At 45.9% G+C, this 21,308-nt stretch overlaps 1 protein-coding gene across 3 annotated transcripts in view; it reads right to left on the bottom strand.

Annotated features, from left to right (window-relative positions):
* The window catches only part of fynb (FYN proto-oncogene, Src family tyrosine kinase b), an 87,135-nt gene that overhangs the window by 50,243 nt on the left and 15,584 nt on the right, over positions 1-21,308 (bottom strand). For all 3 annotated transcript variants that reach the window (XM_069657477.1, XM_069657476.1, XM_069657478.1), the window contains exon 2: positions 18,888-18,956. The gene's annotated coding sequence lies outside the window, so the exon portion shown is untranslated. The remainder of the gene's footprint in view (positions 1-18,887; positions 18,957-21,308) is intronic.

The following is a 21,308-nucleotide window of genomic DNA, read 5'->3' on the forward strand; positions in this document are numbered from 1 at the left end:
GACACATTATACAACCCATAAGGTTCAGTTAGACAATAGCTAACATTAGCACTAACGTTATTGTTCGTCAGGAAGTGACGCATTTCCTATTGTGTTGTGTAGCACTGTAAAACAGCAACAGTAATTAGGAAGTGCTGAATGCTGACGTAAGCTGTCGTCTCATGGAAGCTAATAGGTAATAAATGATGATAATGACATTGATGATGACGAACTATATTGACCTTGCTGATGATGATCATTAAAAAAACCACCAAACAAACAAAAACACGCTCTGTGCTCTGCCTGTCAGCACCAGTGTCCGATCACACTTGAAGCTGTTTGTTGGCTCTTACTGACTTCGTTCCCTCCTGTCTCGATCGTTGCTTGTGTTGTATTAACTCTCAGATGTTTGTCGCTTTGGACAAACGCGTCTGCTACATGAAATTATAACACTGTAACATTGGAATCAAAAGTTATCCGGCCAGTTGCAGGAAAATTAGCACCAGCGAGCTTCAGTGTGAACGGATAGCACAAAAAATGTGGTCTTTACAAGAATGTGCTGTGCGTTCCCAGTATTTTGTTTGTGTTGTTAAACCAAAGTAGTCTGCTACAGCTGTTGAAACAGTGACACACAATGTTGAGCAATAATGCTAACGTTTGCAGAAGCTCAGGTGAACACCACTATAGGACTATAGGCAGCAATGGTAGCAAGATTGTTTGACATGGCCTACATAAAATTGGTGAAATTAAGATAAGCTAACTTTGCATTAGCATCTTTGTGTGTGCTAACTTTGACCCTATTAAAAGCTAACACTGTGCTGCAGAAGCTCTTCAGCCATGACTAGTTGTTTTGAGTCGTTTCCCTGGTTATGTGTTTCCATTCATTTAAGGTTGGAGCTCCTGCTGGAGCGCTAATGGGAGGGATGTATTTGTTTGGCTGTTCAGTTAAACCATCAACAAACTTTCTCAAAGATTAAACACCCAACCTTTAAATATGTGGACATCGTGCCGAATGTCTAACCATTAATCATAATGTATAGATCAGATCATTGTTGTTGCAGCCATGTCAGTCCTTCAGGTCAAAATGTGCAGACTCTCCCTTCACCCCATATATCTCATCATAAATCTTTTTATGGCAGGGTAATAAAAGTAGTTTCAGAGGCCCTGTGTGTTACTCGTGGCTCTGGCTCCGTTTTATTGGAGCAAGAAAAAACACAGGAAGCCAGAAGAGAGGGCCCGTGAACCTTCATTAAATGGCCTACAAGGTTACAAACTTGTCGGCCAGAGGCGCAAAATTGAGTGAGCTGCCTGATGTGAGGCCTGCAGACGTTTGCTGACAGCTGACCTTCTGTTAATAATGCAGCTGTGTCCAGGACTTGACCCGGCAGCCCCCACACCCTTACTTCCCCTGGGCTCGCGATGAATCAACGCAAAACAAGAGATGCTGCTCGGCTCTCCTGAAACATCCATCCTTGAGGAAACCATCAATTATCTTTCGATTTCATTCAAGAGCTTTCCTTCCATGGTACAAGGCAGGAAACCCCGCACTTTATATTTAGTTTGACTGTAGTTTCAATTTCAGCTGCGCATTTATAGTAAATGCTGTGACAGCTGGGTAACACATTTAAGCATCTTAAGGTAACTAAACATATAGTTATTTACTGTGTGCACAGGTCATTCAGTCCACCAGCTGAGCTGCTGTCAGACAGTGATCAGTGTGGCGTACAGCACCACCGGGCTTGGCCCAGAAACAAAGCAGCACATGAGCACAGAACAGAGGAGACACCTTCAGTGTCTGTTTTTAAGCACCCTTCGAGGGAGAGCTTGACATTTTCAGGGGCTCATTTGTTGTCAGCAGCCGCACTGGGGGGAGAACAGGACGTTTCACACTCGTCCTTCAGATTTGCCATTAGGAGTAAAGAGAGCCTGCTTCTTCTTTTTTTGAAGCAAAAGTGATGGTTTGAAACTTCTGTCCAAACCGTGTTCACTCTCATGTTTTTCAGCAGTTCACGATCACATCAGGATGACAAACGTCTGATACAACATGCTGCTCATGCTAACGCCTACAAAACATAATGCATCATAATGCAGTCATTTGTAGACAACCAAAGAGCCGTTATCTTAACCCACACATGATGTATTTCTCCTGAACTGAAAGTAGCTTCTGTGCCTGAAAGTAACCAAACAGAAACTTGAACCACTCGTTAGTGCGGGAGAGAACAGGCACAAAAGGGAGCCATGAAACAGACGTCAAAGGGCTCCGTGAACAGATTCTAAAGGGTTTCCCTAAAATAGATTCTGAAGGGCACCTTGAGAAGGGTCTTAAGGGGTATCTTGAGACTGATTCTCGAGGGTACCTTCAAACAGACACTACCTTGTGCATCTAACTGAGATGCAAGAGGTGACCCTGCTTCACATTCAGGGCAGAAAGGCAAAGGACGGCAGCCTCAGGGTCACGGACTGTACTCATATGACTGCAGACAATGATGAGCCGGCACATGCTTTCATTGATACTGGTCAGTGTAGATGTACGTGCATGCTCCAAACTGGTTTTGTTCTGAGAACGTTCTGAGAATGTTACGTGTGATGTTTTTAATAGGGCCAAAATACCAAAATGAAATACAACAAGTGAAAGGTTAAACACAAGTGTGCACTGAAGCTTGTGGGTGCTGCATCTTCCTGCAAATGTGCAGATAAGAAGGTGCAACACTCAGACTTATCTCAGCATCATCATTATGACACTGCCGACAGGATGTGGTTCAAAGCCTTAAACACCTTAAAGGGTGTAAAGTTTCCGTTCCCCTCACTCTATGTAATAACATGGCTCTTCCCCTGAACGACGACCAAACCCCCGAGCTCGTCCATTTGGAGGAAGGCAGATTTGCTGATGAAGTGTCTACAGCCAAGTCCACCAATCTTTAATAAATAGACCGTGGAGGCCTCGGTGTCCTCCTCCGACTCTGACAGCATTTCATCTGCAAAGTCTCAGCGAACAGGCCGACCTGGAGTCAAGCAAGGCGGCTCCACCCTTTCTGTGCATCCTCCACCAGCAGAGGAAGAACACGAAGCGTACTCTGAAGCATACTGACGTCCACATATGAAGCTATGAAGGCTTAGCACTCACAGCAGTGCATGTTTTATTACTGAGCAGCACCATGCATTCTTCATGAAAGAATGAATGAGTTGGATGGCGTCCTGCTCTGAGCTGAAGTAACTTCCTCTGCCTTTGCAGATAAGATCATGAGGTCTTGATGACTAACAAAGTTTAGAATGTCTCCAGCAGATGGCTTCAGTCGGCATTAGAGCTGTCACTTTTCAACGGAAATTCGATCGCTCAAACCTGGTGAAATATGAATAGTTCCAACTGTAATGATGTGATTGAATTCAAAATTGAAGCGCAGCAGAAAACGCTTGTCTACAAACAAATGAGTAATCCAGAATGCTCTCACATTTAAAGTAGTGTGCCTTGTATTCCAACAGATGGCGATAATAGGGCGCCTGCTACAAACCAATGGAGGAAACTAACGAGCCGAAACGTTGTTAACCTTTCCTGCTTCAGTGTCCCGAGTGCAGTCAGAAAGCACAGGGGGGACTTATTGTTGCTCTGCTCCAGGGTGGATGCTGTAGCTAGCCTCGGTGCTAACTCCCGTCACTTTACTAAGCCAGCAGCAAGCACGACACGGGAGCGCTGCACAAACACAGCCTCCTGCTCTCTCTCACTCGCTCTACCACCACGCTCTCACGCACTTAGCTCTTCCCAAAACAGAGCTACGCTTCCAGTATGAGACCGTGCTGCACCTCATAAGCTCTGTACCCAATGTACCCAATATGTGGTGTACCGTTAATCACGCTAGTGTTCGATATAAGTCGAACAAATTCCATTTCACGATGAATTTGTTCAAACTTGATTTTTGGGAAAAGTGACAGCTCTAGTCGGCAACCCAGAGACGATCTAAAACTGCTGCAATCTGTAAACATTGTAATTGTTAAGTACAATAACATTCCAGAAGAAGTCTGATTTTGTTAAACCAGAAGCTGGCATTACATCGCTCTCTTCAGATGTACCCATCCCATAGAAAGAAACAGTAATTTTACATGGCAGAACCTGGGAGCTGCTGATCTACAGTTATCTTGTTTGTTTGTGTTATTGTGTTGGATCCTTACCTACACTAAAGTCACACAACATTGCAAACAAACGTACAGATCGTGGCTGCGGCAGACAGGAAACTCCCGTGTTCTGTAAGCTTAAATTACTGGTGTCTGGTGGCTCTGAAATAAATGATGTCACGTCTGTTTGTGCTCTAAAAATAAGAATTTACCTGCAGAAAAAGCTCGCTCTCTGCAGGGAGCCTATCTGTTATGTCTGTTATGTTTGCGCACACATCAGAGCCAGTCAGTCACAAAAACAAAAAAACTTTTAGAGCAAAAAGTCAATTTAATATGATGAAAACTTTATGTTATTGTGAAATTTCAGCTCACTTTAAATCCCCTGTGTATGTCTGTGTTCTTCTGTGTATGTGTGCATGCATATAAGCCGTGTGAAGACAGAATGATGAGCCTTAAAGATTATCCCCAGCCGGAACACAATCCTCTTTGGAGGTGCTGGTGGGGGCGTCTGTGAGCCTGGCTGCTGTCTAGACGCTGCTGCTCTGTGTGCAGGAACGTGCCGTACCGAGCCAGGCAGCTGCACGCGCCGGAGTCACAGCTGATTCACAGCATCTCCTCTGAGACACAGCTCATTGTCACAAACAGACTCGCAGACACAGAGACGAGGAGTTTGTCAGTGCTGTCAGAGACGGGGTGACATCGCACCGCCTCGTCTGTCTCCCAAAACGTGTCAGGTCGTCCCGGGGTCACTCACGGGATCTTCAAACGTCACGGAGACTGCGTCACATCCACTCCCCAGACTCTGCCAACCTGCCTGTGCCAACAGAGCGAGGACCCGAGGTACTCGCTGTGCTCAGGATTGTGGTAACCTAGCAACGGGGATGGAGACAGATCACTGCGTTGGGTCGCTGATGGGCGACCGCGCTTCGTCTGCCTGTCTGAGTTAAATCCTGCTTCTGAAGGGCACGTGTGATGTCTCCATTTACGTACTCCAATATAGATGCTTTTCTGTGTTATCTTTGTTACAGCATGACAGCCAGGGACATGCAAACTTATAAAATTCATGCATATATATAAAAATATGTGTTTAAAATATCAAGAAATGTTAAAAATCTAACTTTATGACAATCCAGATGAGTTCCTTTAGGACAGAAACGGATTGTTCGTATGATCAGAGGTTAAAAAGATTGTCTGGGAGTCATTAATATTCATCCAAATGTTACGTTAACAGGCCAAAGTGATCAAGAAACACAGACTGTCCGTCCTTTCACGTAACCAGACAAGAATCCATCAGCAGAGAAACCGGTCACACGGCTGCAGAGAGTCTGAGGCCGGGCTGAGCGGTGGGCCGGGGGGCTTCCTGTGTGATTGATCGACCATCAATCATGCTTCATCATGTGAAGCCATGTGGAAACAAACACAGCCTGTCAGTCCTGTTACAGCAGAGCTTTGTCCTCTGTCCTCAGGTGGAGCCTCAATCAATACATCTATTAATAGGTCTGAGTCTCAGTGTAACGTCACAGATCAGTGTGAAAAAGTTTACCTGTAACATCAGTGCATCCTGTCTGATGGGAGCATCTGAAATGTTTTGCACCTCTCAGACTTGATGATAAACGTGGTAGACTCACGGTCACCACAGTAATATCATAAGCGAGAGGCAGGCCTGATGTAATTTGCCCCCTGTGGTGTTTTCTTGGTTTGTTCTGAGGCTTCAGCGCAGCTCGGCGGGGGGGTTCCATTAAGCTCAATCAACAGATAATGTTTGGAGAGGGCTGCGACGCCGCTGCAGCACTAACGGCATGACTGAGGATAGTGAGAGCGCTCACATCTGTCTGAAAGCACAAATTCATGCAATAAAACCTGAGCTGCATATATGAAAGATTACAGAGTCAGAGAGCTTCAGACACTCAGCATGACAGACTCTGGCCCACATCCTGCTTCCTGCGTTGCCTCTGTGTTTTATCTACAATCATGAGCTGCTGAGCAGCAGCCAGGTTTCACATTTGCGGACTAAAGTCTTGAAATGAAGAGATTTTAAAATCCAAAGCGGATTAGAAAGTCGTCTGCAGCTACGAGACTATCTTTAATTTCTCCTGTGCAGCTGAGTTGAGCTCGAGGAGGCTTATACATTTTGCACCAGGTGTTCACGAGCACAAACAGCTGCAGTGTGAGGAGCGTCACTCTGACCTTTAGCATGTGGACTTTCTGTACTACTATGAGAAGTACACAAGCAGCCGTCTGGGTCCCACGTGTCCCAATGTAGCCCTTTTGCCCGTGATGGAGAACTTTATGGCACATGGGTACGACACCTCGATTCTGACTGAAACGTGCCTGTTTGAGAAATATGAAAACTGTGCTGTAAAGAAAGCCGGCACTGAAGGCATCATCTTTCAGCAGCTGATTTGAACACGTTAGGCTTCTGTGAAATGTTAAATGTAAAAAGGAAAAACATGCTGAAGTAAAGCACCTTTGGCTAGAGCTGCCCCTAAAAGTGGACTAGCAGTTGCTTTGTCTTTAAGCTGTGTCATCGCACAAGGGGGGATGCAGGCACGGCCGCGCAGCTGACTGTAAACTTTACAAACCCATCTCAAAATGACCCTTAACTGTACATTATTTACATTATTTACAGGGTTTTTAGTGAGAGCCAAGTGATCTGCCGAGGTCTTCAAGACAAACAGTCCAGGTGATTAAAACGCTCCTTCATGCACACAGGACGTCAGGACGGGCTGCTCGTTGAGCTGCTGCGTGCTTGTTTGTAAGCACTCAGCAGTTTTTATAGCAGTGTTTATTCTCCACAATGTTTTAACCATAAGCCAAATTATATGCAGAGGTCTCCTCCTCTCCTAAACAGATGGGATCTGCAGGTAAAAACACTAAATAAAACAGTTTCATGTTTATAATCTGTGTTTCTTCGATGCGTCATTGATTGAGGGGCTGCAAGTCGAACTGCCACAAAGTTCAGCCCACTGTTGACTAAAATCCTTCACCGGTTTACATGATGGAGCTGAGAGTGAAGCTGACGTGACTGGAAACACAAAGAAAGTAGTCGACTGAAAATGTCCGACAGGTGGCAAACATGTTGTGTCTCACAATACGAGACTCACTCGGGCTGAAATATGACTTTGGTGTGGTGTTGATCTGGACAAAGAAAGGAGATAACATGAGCTGTTCGTTGTGTAGAGTCTAATGCAGCCCTGGCTCTCATCTCTGGACACCTGTTATATGAGCACAAGGATCGAGAGATTTTTACTCAACCAGTCGCATCAAAGATTGTAGTTTTCCTCCTCAGACTGAGGAGGAAACGGAAGTGTTACTGCTGAAACAGCTAAAGAACTCTACATGTTAGCTAGCACACAGGAAGGTCCCAGCCTCCTCCTCCACCAATCAGCTGCTGTAAACGAGCGGGGCAGCAGGCTCTCGTCCAGCAGTCAAAACACTGAGGTTAAAGTAGCACTAATTCCCGTGAGGCTGCTCATTAAGCTGCTGGCTTAGTCCCTGGGGACCCCGGGGCCGGCATATGGCCGCAGCCCAGCAGCCGCCCTCGCTCCGCCTTTATCCCCCCATTATAATTAAAACCACGTCACAGCTAAACCTCCAACATGTGGAGCGTGGATGGAAACTGCGGCCTATTATTGACAATCCAGACCGCCCCGAGCACAGGAAACTGGTGCAACATGAAAAGTGCGTTGGCACCATTAGACAGCACTGAGCCACTCGACAGGCTTCAGCCAGCAAACTGGTAAATAAGGCGTAACGACGAGCAGGAGCAGGAACTCAGGGCGCTCTGGGGAATCAAAGAGCAGCCTGTGTGCTGACTTCAGATAACTGCAGCTCTGTGTCGTGACCTCCGAACCTGATGGGATTTATGGCCTCAGAGGTTTTCTTTGTGGGCTCGATGGTCATCTCGCCTGGGTGGGTTAAGATTAGGCTAATTTGCAAACCAGAAATCTTTCCTGGAGAGGTTTTCAGCCTGCCATGGCCAAGTGAAAGACTCCATTGTTAGCCTGTTAGATGTGCGGCCGTGTCCATAATAAGCCCATCCGAGTGTGAGGCCATTCGAAGGCCTTGTTCACCCCGAGCCTCTTGAACGTCCGGTGACAATATACCTGTCAGAGCTCTCAGCGGGCTGAGCAGTAAGTCTAAAGCTCGTCCAAGAGGAGCTACAGCTGCTGTTGTTCAGGTCGTCTGCTCTTTCAAACCGGCCAATAAAAATCAGTGTTCATGCTCCTCTGCCTGGCCATATGGTGGCCTCAGACTTCATCTGCATGTAAACAGGGAGCGCACTGAGGCTCTCACTTTAGCAAAGATGCATTTCTGCATGAGAAAGGTGTCGGAACATTACATTCCCATATTTTTAAACCGGGGCTCTGTATACTAATGTTGTGATAGAATGATTAATATGTGCACACAGTTTTGGAGTTACTACGATAGATAAAAGGAGCTTTAAATGCTGCTGTGTAATCTTTCAGGGTAAATGCAGCAGATCAAACTGTGTGGACTAAAAGCTCAGATTGTTCTTGTAAGTGACGACATCACAGAGAGGATCCCTGCAGAGATAGACCTTATTGTTAAAGATGAACATCCTGTCTTTTAACTAAAGCAGCAGTTACATCGCTCTCCTCAAAGTCACAAGACTCCACTGAGAAAACAACAGTGTTATGTTGCCTAACACAGGAGCTGTAAGTCGTCTGCTGCTGTCTCAGTCTGTTGTTTCTTTGTATTGTTGTGACTTTGGGTTAGCTCTGATCTAACACAACACATTAAAGGGCCAGTTCGCCGATTTTCAACCAATTTGTCTCCGTGCCTTTGGAGGACGCTATCTGCTTTTCGAGTGGGGACTACGTAAAACGCTTCATCTGGCGGAGGCCAGGGAGCTCGCTAAACTACACTTCCTCAATCTAGGACGCCCGCCTCCGATGTCATGTCTCATTCACAATCATCAGGTTTGAAGATTTTTTAGACGATATATTCCTGACGTATTTTGGATTCTGTGCCGCTCTGAGCGATTGCCTGCAGCGATCAATGTCCTTGACTGGATAACGGTAGTATTTCACTCCAGCGTCTCGCTGGGCTGTTCCTTTCAGAGGGAGGGGCGCAATGCACACTGGGTGTTGTAGGAATGTAGAATGGGCGAAACCTCGAGCTGTTAGTACAACTTTCTCCACAGCTATGGCGCCGATTTCAAATATTATTGCTTGGAAGCAGCGTTAGATCAGAATCTTCTGTGTTCTGTGAGGTTTACAATTCATGTTTTTGTCAATGGAGTCTGGTGGCTTTAAAGAGAGCAGATTAACAGCTGCTTCTGATCTCACCTTGTTATAAAAATAGTCTTCAGTGTTTCCTGTGATATTGTCAGACACTTAGAAAAACAATCTGAGCCCGTCAGTTGTGATTGGACGCCTTTGCCCTGAAAAGTGTGTCCATACATTAAAAATGCTGAAACTCCCATTTAACAACAAAACAGGAAAGATAAGAGGGAGGTGGGACAAGTACACACACAGACACTATCAACCTGACATGACTGGCAGGAAACGGAGGATGAATGTGTTTAAGCACTGAACAGATCAGAAGCATCATTAGCAAGCTGCAGCAGATGTGTTGAAGGTGGGCTCTTCAGCAAGTTGGCGAGTCAGTATAACAGGACGAGGTTACGGTACTGCCATCTGCACAGTAGGCACAGCAGCTCACACATCCAACCACATACTCTCCACACACACACACACACCCACATCCTGAGAGCAGCACAACAACACGCTGCAGCCAGCATCCAGCCCGCTGTCTGCGCTGAGCAGAGACAGTTCATAAACTCTGAACCGTGTCACCTCCCCAGTCAAACAAACGAGACAAATCAGTATAAACAGACAACACGCTGCATAAATATCCCCGTCCTCTCTGAGCCAAACTTCAGCCTCCTGCACGAGGCCTCCACCCGCCCACAAAACCTCTATTACAGGCACCGGTGGACAGATGGGGGGTAAAGTGAGAGATCATTAAAAAGCTGTGGTCAAACCTTCCTGCCCCTGAGTTTCCTACGCCCACCCTGGCCTCTCTTATGTGAGGTAAGATGGAGGGATGAGGGGTGGAGGAGAGGGCGAAACATCAAAGGAACCTTCTTTAGAGGTGTAGATTAAAAGCACTCGGAGAAGGTGGTCAATCATCCCTCCTCCTCTTGCTTTTCCCCATCTCCACCTCCTCTAGATTTTATAACTCAACTGATTTGTTTGAAAAAACACATTAAAGGACGAGCAGGGCAGGAGCAGGGCAGGAGCAGGGCCGGAGCAGGAGCAGGGCAGGAGCAGGAGCAGGGCAGGAGCAGGAGCAGGAGCAGGAGCAGGAGCAGGGCAGGAACAGGACAGGAGCAGGGCAGGAGCAGGAGCAGGGCAGGAGCAGGGCAGGAGCAGGAGCAGGGCACGAGCAGGACAGGAGCAGGGCAGGAGCAGGAGCAGGAGCAGGGCAGGAGCAGGACAGGAGCAGGGCAGGAGCAGGGCAGGAGCAGGAGCATGAGCAGGGCAGGAGCAGGGCACGAGCAGGACAGGAGCAGGGCAGGAGCAGGAGCAGGAGCAGGGCAGGAGCAGGACAGGAGCAGGGCAGGAGCAGGAGCAGGAGCAGGAGCAGGGCAGGAGGAGGGCATCGCACAGAGCTCAAACCTCGACTGTAAAAAACATCACTTACTGAGCACGCCCGAGCAGACTATAGTATGGAAAAAATCCAGCCTCAGAAAGCAGCTACTGGCAAACCAACCTGCATTTTTGGGCCCATGTTGCAGTTGATGTGCATATTTTTACATTGGGATATTTGTGGCACATTGTTCTACAAGCATGCATGGCAGCGATCTGTTACAGAAGAAACAAACACACCAGTAACACCAGAATAACACAGAACTCTGCCCGACTACAAGTGGGTGACAAATTAAAGGTTACAATCTTTTAAACATAAACACAGTGAACACATGCTTCTATACAAGTTACTCTCTCAGTTAAAGTGGAATTACTGCACATTGGTCTGTACACGTTTTAGGCAGTGAGTTTTGGAACTGCTCCGGTCGACTGCTTCAGCCAGCAGCCGTAACACAGGCTGCAACAGATATAAGCTACTAGCTTATGCGCCTAATTAAAGTGCTTTCACTTACACTGCTTGTTTTCGTCACTGACTCAGATTGTTTGACAACATTACAGAAAGGATTTCTGAGGAGACCAGAAACAGCTTTCAGATCGCTCTATTCAAAGCCACCAAACTTGTCATTTTACCTCACAGAAAACAGCATGACAACACCTCGTTCCCAAACCTTTGTTTGCATAAGGCCCCGTGTCCACAGAGTGCCTTTTTCTAGCTGAAAGGCGCTGACAGGGCGCTGGGAGGAGGCGCCTGTGCGGTGAGAGAAAACCACAACACGCGGGTTTTGTTTCTATGACAACAAGTTTAACTTACTACACCTGTTTGTTTGTCTACAGCTCCGGGTAGACAGAAACAGCACAAAAAACGTGCTCCTCCATGTTTGGTGGTAGCCAGGGTGACGATTGGCGCCCCATCTGATTGGTTGCCTGAAAAAAGCGGCTGTGAGGACACTGCCGCCTTTCTGAAAAGTTCACAGATTTTCAAAGTACTTGGAGGGTCCGCACAAAGAAGGCGGAGCTCTCTGAAAAAAGACACACTGAATGAAAAAAAAACAAACACAATAGCTATAGGGCACAAGTTACATAAGTTCTCTCGGATATTACAATAATTAGTTATTTGGTCGTTAATATGCACACTTGCACCTTACTGTTTGGTGCAACTCATCATCACAGTTAAATTTGCACTGCACCTTTAAAAGCGTCTCTTTTTTTCATGGTTTAACAAAGGATGGGTAGTCTCTTTCTTTCTCTCTCTACCTACCAACCTTCCTACCTACTACGGGTGGGAATCACGATACGATACGTGATACTTGGACCACCTACCTACCTACCTACCTACCTACCTACCTACCTACAGAAGAATTTGAAGGGTCTTCAAGAACTGACATCACAATAAGCAAAAATAGCAATGATTCCAACCACTGTGTACTTTTTAACCACCCATGTGTATGTGATGCACGTTAGTAAAATGTGCACACTACAAAAAGAGGAGAATTCATTCCCGGAAACATTCTACATAATCAATAAATCATCCTAATGGCGTGGTTCTTCTTTAAATGTGCATGTATATGATGAATTTATAATACTGTGTCTACATCCACATGCACACTGCCACACATTATTCAGTGTACTCCTGCACACAGAGACGTTGCTGATGATCTGGTTGCTGCAGCTCGGAGCAGAGCTAGCTGTTAGCTGCAGGGACCGACTGCGTGGTGTTGACTGAAGATCCCAGGATGCAGCGCTGCACAGCGACACTTTGATGTCTCCCACAGCTGACGTCTCTCAGCGGGACTCAGCACTGCTGCTGCTAATTCAGACGTCTCTGCTTTCTCAGCACCTCCTCGGAGCAGTGATGGTGAGGAGGAGAGCGAGGAGAGGATCTGATGGTCAGAGACAGAGTGCTGCTCCTTCCACAGAGCAGGATGCCATACAGACATCAAGTAGGCAAAGGAAGACCGAGGGGGAGCTGTACGTTTTGAACCAGCTGCTAATGGTTGCACTAGTGTTTCTGTAAGACTATAACAAGCACACAGAGCCCACATACGCTACAGCACATCCTGTAGTTGGTTACTCTTTAGTTTGTAGCCCAGATCGTCAGCAGATCACTTAATTAGCCGGAGGACGGGAAGCATGCGGACAAAAAAAGCCACCAGATGTGTCAATATAATGGAGTGAAGCTTAGGTTCATTAGCTGCACCGCTCCGACCCACGGACTGCTTCTTCCTACCATCAGAAAAACTGGCAACCACAATGGAGCCTCAGTTTGAGGGCTGACATTTCAGTGAATAGTTGCACAGCCCACACTGCTGCAGACATTACTGTGGAGGTAACAAGCTGAGAGGAGGAGAGGGCGAACAGTGGGGCTGGGAGACGTGGCAAAAACATACTCACAATATTTTTTATCCATCTATATCTATACCAATAATTACCACAAGATATCATTTGACTATGCTGCTGGCTTAAAGAGTATCTTGATCATAACAAAGGGCTGAAGAAACCAGGCAGTTCATTAAACTTTAGACTGTAGTTATTTGCTTAAGTTCTCTATTACAACTCCCTTTTTAGAGTAAAGACTAGTAAAACTGGTAAAAGCAGATGGGGAACCACTCGTCACCCTGGTTACCACCAAACCCGGAGCTGTACGACAAACAAACAGGATCACTAAGACACTGAAAAGCCCGTTTGTGGGAGCAGATCGGCCGGACACTAAATGTTGCTGGTAAATGTTGAGCTTTTATCGCCCTACGCGTTGTAAGCTTACTGTTAGCTCTGAAGTAAGTTAAACTTATTGTTGTCATAGAAACAAAACCCGCGTGCAGCGTTTTTTCTCTCACCGCACAAGCGCTTCTTTCCAGCGCTCCCCGGCGCCCTGCCAGCACTTTTCTGCCAGAAGGAGGCGCTCTGTGGACACAGGGCCTGAGACTGCTCTTTGTGGACAGGGTGTCGGGACAGACGGCAAGCTGATGCTACAAGCCAACAACGTTAGCTCAGTTTTTAGGTTGGGATTCCTGTAGTCTTCATTGTTCACAAGGTTTTTACCAGAAGCTGAGTTATCCACAGAGGTTTCCTCCTCTCCAGAACAAACAGACCGAATGAGTAAAGCAGTTTGACTTTGCCTCTTTGGTGCTCTTGGGAGGCTCCAGAAGATGCGAGCTGAGGTGCTTCTAACTTTAGCTCAGCTTGACTTCTGGTGACTAAAACCCCTACACCGGAACAAAATTAGTTGGTTGGAAATGTTTTATTGTCGACAGGCTTAAACCTTCAGACGAGTGTTTCCAACTCTTCCAACTAGATTTAGCGACTTTTCAGACCCTCACGGCGACTTATTTTCTAAAAAGTTACTAGCGACAAATACAGCGACTTTTTCTGACCAGTGAAATATGTCATATTGTAATTAATTCCCATGTATGCGGCTCAGAGTATATGCAGCTCCTCTGCCAACAGCTCCGAGTCTCTCCTTCTCCTCTTGTCCCGTGCGCAGCAGCACTGCGCAGGCAGTCAGGGGCGGGTGGGGCCGGCCTGGAGCAGCGGGCAGCATGTTCTCACAACCACTAAACGTTAGGCAAATGAATATGTGATGATGTCACCAATATGTACAACGTCATCTGGCGACTTCTAGCGACTTCTGGAGCTAGTGCTAGCTACTTTCTATGGGAAACAGTTGGCAACACTGCTTCAGACTGGCTGTTGTCATGTTTCCTTCTGCCGGACAATAGGCTCTTAAATCTGTCACATGGAGGAGAAAGTGTCTACAGTTTATCATCTTTATCAACATACATTTTCTTGAGATCCTGTTTTGGGATTATCTTATCGCCCAGCCCCTTCAAACAGGCAGCTCTGTGAGGAGGCAGAAAGAAACAACAGTGTGAGTTTGTCTCATGGCTGCACGTGATTCCAGCAATGAATATCAGTGTCTGGGATAATGTGAGGGTAATTACCACCGTGCTGTTTAGCTCTTCTTTCTGCACGATGCAGGGACTCTCAGAGAGAAGTGGAAGCATGAAAACATGATTGGAATCAGTGACTCATTTTCTGTTTCTCACCAGCCTACAGTACCACCCACCCAGCCAGAGCGCCGAAGCACACACACTCACACGCACACACACATCTGCTCGGCGTTCCCACAGTGAGGCGGCTCTTGATGTGCTATCTCTGCAGAGCTTCTTCTTCTGTGGCATGTCTTCCATGTCACCACCACCTCAACGCCCAGAAGAAGCTCTTCGGAAAAAAAAAGCTGAGTCACACGCAAAAGTGTGAGTCTGCACCACATCAAGCCCGCTCTGCTGGCTCCGTCTGCGAGCAGAGAGACACGCAGAATAGGAAACTGGAGCACACATAATAAAGGAGCTATTAGAGCTGCGATGACTGAGCCTGCATAATGAATACACTTGCTATGAATGTGGGATACTCAGCTGACTCTGGTTTCCTGGAAGATTCCCTTGTTCAGCTTGTTGCCACTAACACATGATGAGCTCTAGCATCCGCTCCATTTATAACTGTTTGTCGGTTGCTCGGCTGAGTTTTTAACAAAGTGTCCTCTTTGTAAGAAGGCTGGGTTCAGGTTGTTGGAAGCTCCAGACTGAAACGTCTCTGAATAAACCACTGAAGGAAGCTAATAGACAGCTACTATGTTGAACAAAGGCTTCTTGATGTAGGCTGCACTATAGAAAACTTGAAATATGATGAGGCCTTAATGAGGTTACAATTCTAGTTTTTATATAAATGGGGGAAACTTGTAAGGAAAAACCAACATCAAGTGTCCTGGAAAGTTCTGAAGAAGAAGTTCACTGACTACAAAGTGAAAAGACCCACATGACACAAATTGAGGCCTCCATTAAAATGAAGCTAAATCTGCCCGTGAACCCTCACACAGGCTCTGGACATGAAATAAGTTCTGCACCCAACTCAGAATTCTGTCAGTGAAAAGTTTTGGCTGTTAAATGTGAAGCTTTGACGATGAAGTCCTTGCTTTTAGGTGCATCTTCACACCGAACACCATCATTTTTAGTATAAGATTTTGCTAAAGTTAGCAGCAGCTTGTTTAGCCATTCTAGTAAGAGCAAGACAAAGAGTGAGGGGGAAGTGATTTTCTACGAGGCGCTACTTTATTCAAATTTATTTAAAACAAAGTGTCAGAAACCTGGGTGTTACCTTCGACAGCAACCTCACTTTTGAGAAACATACAAACAAAGTCATCCAGTCATGTTACTACCACCTCGCTCTCTGATCCCATCGGTCTGAGACGATATATCCTCTGGGCACACCGGCGAACGTGCCGGGCGGTAAGCGATAAACGACTTCCGGTCAAGACTTCCTTTTCCGCGTGCTGCATTGTAACAGAAAGAGAAACCGTTCTCTTGTGATTGACTTGTTCTTAACGGGTCTAACCTTTGCCCAAATTTTAACATCATGATGCAGATTTGTAAGAAGTAAAAATTCAAGCTTTGTCAGGTCTGTCCTCAAGAGGAGAAGAAAACTTTTAAAATGCTCGTTTGTTGAACGGAGGTCGGATCGATCTGATGCATTCCAGGAAGTCGGGTAATCTGACTGTGAACGGTTTTCGTGACACAGCGTCAAGGGAATTCATCTCAAGTTAAATGTTAGATCTAGAACAGACTGTTAGCTGTTAGCATGCAGATGTCTGTTTATAGAGATTAATAAGAAGCTAAATCGTCGTCAGATCACGCTGATGGGAGCCGGGATGGCATTACGGCGGATTGTGTTCCGCCTGCTTTTGCTCTCCTCACGGACTGTTTTTCCTGCATACGCCGCAGCCTGCTGATACGTGATTGGTCAATATTACTCGGACTACAAGCGTAGACTTCTAACAAAAACTAAGAAAAGGGATATTACACCTGTTTTAATGACCTTACGCTGGCTGCCCATTTCTTTAGGAATTGATTTTAAGGTTTGACTTATTACTTTTAAAGCACTGCATGGCTTGGCCCCAGAATATATATCTGAAGTGCTGTCCCCTTACCAACCTGCGCGCAGCCTGAGATCCTCAAGCAGGAACCTCCTTAATGTTCCCACCTCGCACTTAAAAACTAAAGGACACCGAGCGTTTGTCGTTGGGGCTCTGCGGCTGTGGAACAGCCTGAGGAACTCCAACTTGCTACCGCTTTATTCAGTGTTTTTTTCTGGGTTTAACCACTGGGTCTGTTCAGAGAAGGAAACCTCAGCAGATAGCTCCAATTAAAACCCTTGTGAACAATGAAAACATGAACACTGACGGGTCATTTTGAGACACATATTGTCACATATTGTCAGCCCTCTATGTGTGGTGTGTAACAGCAATATCCCTCAGTATGCAAAAACCTCTACTAACTGTTCTTGCACTAAGGTACAACGTAAACAGTCTTGAGGAAGCGACGCACACGCTGCTGCCAGCTGCTGCTAATCTGACATCAGTGCCATCGTGTTCCACTCAAAGCTAGCAGGGAGCGGGCATGCTCACACTCAGATTAGGAAATAACGGAAACATCTTTCATCTGCTGCAGCTTGAGCCTCATCTCATGCAACATGCTGCACAGGATAAGAAAAAAACATACAGATCAGGGAGGATACATGACTGCCACTAACCCCTGCAGAGATGCATGTTACTGCTGCAGATCTGCGGATTAAAGATGGCCGCAGCAGGGACAGACAGCTGGGTCAGGTCGTGTACTGTACAAGGATATAAAGGAAAACATCACTTAAGCTTTTAGCTGGTTGCATCTGCTGCCCTGTGGGTCAACCTGAAACAACAGCAGCAGCATTCTGCTCTAGAGATTACAGGTGCACGCTGTGATATGTGCTACAGTTTCATCTTATGAGGGAGCTGCACGCATGCTGCACAGTCTGCAGTACACAGGTGTGTGTGTGCGTTTGTGTGTTAGTGTGTGCACGTGGGACAGCAGGCCGGCCTCTGGCAAATGATCTCAACTAGTGGTGGCCAGCTGGTGTGTATCTGTGCGTGGTTTGATGTGTGTGTGAGTGGTTGCTCTACTATACTTATGACACACATAATTTAATCCTTAAAACTGCAATAGAAATGGTCCACCAGAGCCTGCAATGTTATTTCTGCTTATTTGATGTCATTTCTTGGAGTATTTTCAAATTCTTCATATCCTGTAAAACCTTAAAAGGTGCTATATGTAACATTCAGAAAATCCTCGTTCCTAGCGACACGGCCGGCCGTTGAGTGAACTGCAGTCAACCTTCTTGAACGCGCTCGCGCGAACACTCACACGCGTGAACGAGCATCCGGGGTTTTTGCTGAAGAGACAGGAAACTGAGCATGCTCAGTCTCTGAACTCACCGGCTGTTGTGAGTCATGTTCATTGACCCGTATCATGTTGTCCAAAATCAACAGTTGATCACCAGTTAGTATCATGTTAGCTGGCGAAGTTATTTGTCAAGCTAGACTCACAACACTGACATACACACTCAGATAGTATTTTGGTTGTCATAACGTTAGCGACCATGCTAAGGTTAGCCAACTAGCTCTAACGTAACTACACTGCATGATAGATGATAAGTCACATCCTCTTGTTTCCCACAAATACCGTCCCGAGTGCTTTATATAAAAATCAGCCCACAGGTTGTTAGGGCCAACGGAGGAAGTTGGGGAAGGTCTCAATTTATCAGTTCCTCTACCACCCTTCACACATTGGCAATAAAAATGATACTTGATTGATGAACATATGTAAAATCTTGCATATAGCCCCTTTAAGTAAAAGTCTATGAAAGTTTTTTTCATCAAATTTTGCAAAATGATGATATAAATATGTTGATGCAAAAAAAATCTGAATGTGGAAAAAGAAGCAACACATTTCATGTGGCCAGATTGCCTGCACGTTGTCACCAGCTTTTACACAGAAAGTAGCGTAACTTGATGACCCATGAACCACGTACAACATGATTATACAAAACACAGATGTCTCAGCTTTCTGTTGCAAAAAGAATAAAGGCTCTAGCTACTATAGTTTTTATTTTAGATCAGTTTTAACTTCATTACGCACAAGTGTTCCCCCACAAATGCCCGGCGTCGGCTTATTTGATGTGGTTAAAGTCAAGAAGAAATCCTCCAGTGAGCCCGTTTTACAGTAAAGTGTATAATTAAGGTTATATCTCATATGTGTGAGTTTGCTTGTGTTCAGTTACAAATGAGAGTGCGAGTCCAGTGCAGCGTGAGAGTCCTACCTCTTGTTTTCAGCGTGTCAGGATTGTTATTTCCTCCACATTGCTTTGTGCGCCGCCAAAACAGAGGCCCTGCAGGAACACAGAGACGCTTAATTATTCATCCAACACTTCAATAAAACATGAATATCAGCTGCATGTGCCAGCCGCTGTCATTCACAATTACTCGCAAAAAATGGGTCTTGCGAAGTTTTCCCACAATGCTTTGGGACAACACCAAGCGAGCCTGGAGTTGTGTTAGCACGAGTAGCTTTTCTGACCTGTCATCATAAACGATAGAGAGGAAAGCTGTTGGAACAAATGACTCAAATCCACTTATAAAGACAAAGACAATCTCACCGCCATTGTGACTGTGATATTAGCTAGTAAACAACAGGTTTCTGTAAAGAGCAGAGGAGCTGCCAGCTTTGATCAAAGGCCTGTGTGATCGTTCACAGCTCTGCAGCAGGTGGATTTTGGAAATCCGTTTATTCACTTCTCATCTGTGAATGAAGAGACGCTATTAAATGTAGGGCATCACAAGCATGCTTGAAAAACAACCACGCTCAATGCCAGCTGGTCAAATAAACTTCCCCGTTATTAATGGGATGTTAGGTGCTTTATAGCACAAGTACAAAAGACTGCAGTATACTCGTGCAGGCAACACTCAGAAGGGGGCGCTGCTTTAGCTCAGTTGGTAGAGCAGGTGCCCCGTGTACAGAGGCCACAGCCCCCGTTGCACTGATCGCAGGCTCAACTCCCGGTCTGCTGCTCTCTGTTTGGCACATGGTGCACGGTGCATGTTCATTCCCCCTCAGCTGCCCTCTGTGATAAAGGCAAAACCCCCAAAAATAATCTAACAAAAAAGAAACATTCAGAAGTGTTTCACATCTAAAACAAACAGAAGTGGAAGAAGTACTCAGATCTCTTCCTAAGTAAAAGTACCAACACAATAATGTTCATATCCATTACAACAGTCTGAAAAGGCTTTCCAGTACTTTCAAACCTGGGCGGTATTTTTACACTTTTTGAGACCTAAAAGACTAAAAAGAACAAAGTAGTTTTAGACTTGCTTCAGTAGGTTGCTTTCAGCCAGAAGCTGCTAAACTTGCTTTAATGCGGCAGCGTAATCATTCATTCAAATTCACTCATTTTAGCTCGCACAACACGGAGCAGTTTGTCTAGCGCTGCCTTCATTTGTTTTGACTCAGATGTGACCCTTTTTAACACTTAAGTCATACTGCCTCTTTCCTGTGTGAGAACTATGGAGGCTGCGTTGGAAACTCAAAGATTTCTAATTCTGGAGGCTCATCTCACCACGCAGCACTGAGACAGCTTCAGGAAGAGCGTGCTTCAGTCTGTTAAAGGAGCAAAGTCCTGAAAGATGGTAGGCATGCTTTAAGAAACATCATTCTATCTTTTAACAGGCTAATCAGTTATTATGTGCAGTTCTTATATGCTGAGCCTTGACATCATATCAGGGGAAAAAGTACATTTAAAGTACATAAATACAGACCTATACTATGCAAATGTGGAAGTACAGGTGGGACATTTGTTCTGGTCACACTATCACTGAGTGAAAAGGGCAGTACAGGAGCTACTAGTACAACATGTCCCTCTTTCCACCTCTAGGTAGTGTGAGGATAAGACTGGAGGTTATCAGTCCTCCCTTTAATAATGAAAAAACTAAACGTGACATTCTGCTTTAACAGTTTAGCGTTCAGCTGATGCTCACATGGAAAGACTCTTTAATAACTCAGCACAGCGCTGAGGGAAAAAGTCAAAGCAAAGCATAAAGGACATGTTGGACACACAGTCTGAACAGTGACATGTTTATTTTGAAGATCGATCTCCAGCAGACACCGTGGATAAACTTCACAGTGTCTGCCAGCTCTCTCACTGACAGCAGAGTTACACAATGTGCTCACTGTGCAGCAGGAGGGTCGGGGTTAACTGCACAGCGCGCCTCCTAACTGCCCTTTATTTACAAAAGACACACTGTCACTGCTGCCAGACATGTTAGAAGCCATTAGCTGCTGATTTGACTTTAAAGCTCAGCCCGCTAATCTAATTTAATCTGTCTCTGTGGCTTCACTGATTGCTGGAGCGGAGCGGTGATGAAGCCGGAGTGCATGCAGGCCCCGTCGTCGATGTGGTGAAACAGTTAGCTCTGCAGCAGCAGAAGAGCCCACATGGTAGGCTGCTGCTGAGTCTGCTGCTGCAGGTGGTTTGTGTATGTGGGGGCCTGTTACGTGGCAGTTTCCTGTTATTGGTCGAATTAGGTCTCAGACTGAATGGACGTGGGTTAAAAGGGCAGATTTCTCCTGATGAAGCAAAGCATGATGGGATGTGTGCAGCTTGTTATTTGGAAATGCAGACAGTAATGCTCATGTGCAGATATCATCAGCCGACGTCATTGTGCAGCAGCCTCCTGCTTGACCACAG

Source organism: Semicossyphus pulcher, unplaced genomic scaffold (assembly GCF_022749685.1).
Source record: "Semicossyphus pulcher isolate SPU_LCO1_2020_fin unplaced genomic scaffold, fSemPul1.0.p SCAF_11, whole genome shotgun sequence".
In the NCBI taxonomy this organism is placed as follows: Eukaryota; Metazoa; Chordata; class Actinopteri; order Labriformes; family Labridae; genus Semicossyphus; species Semicossyphus pulcher.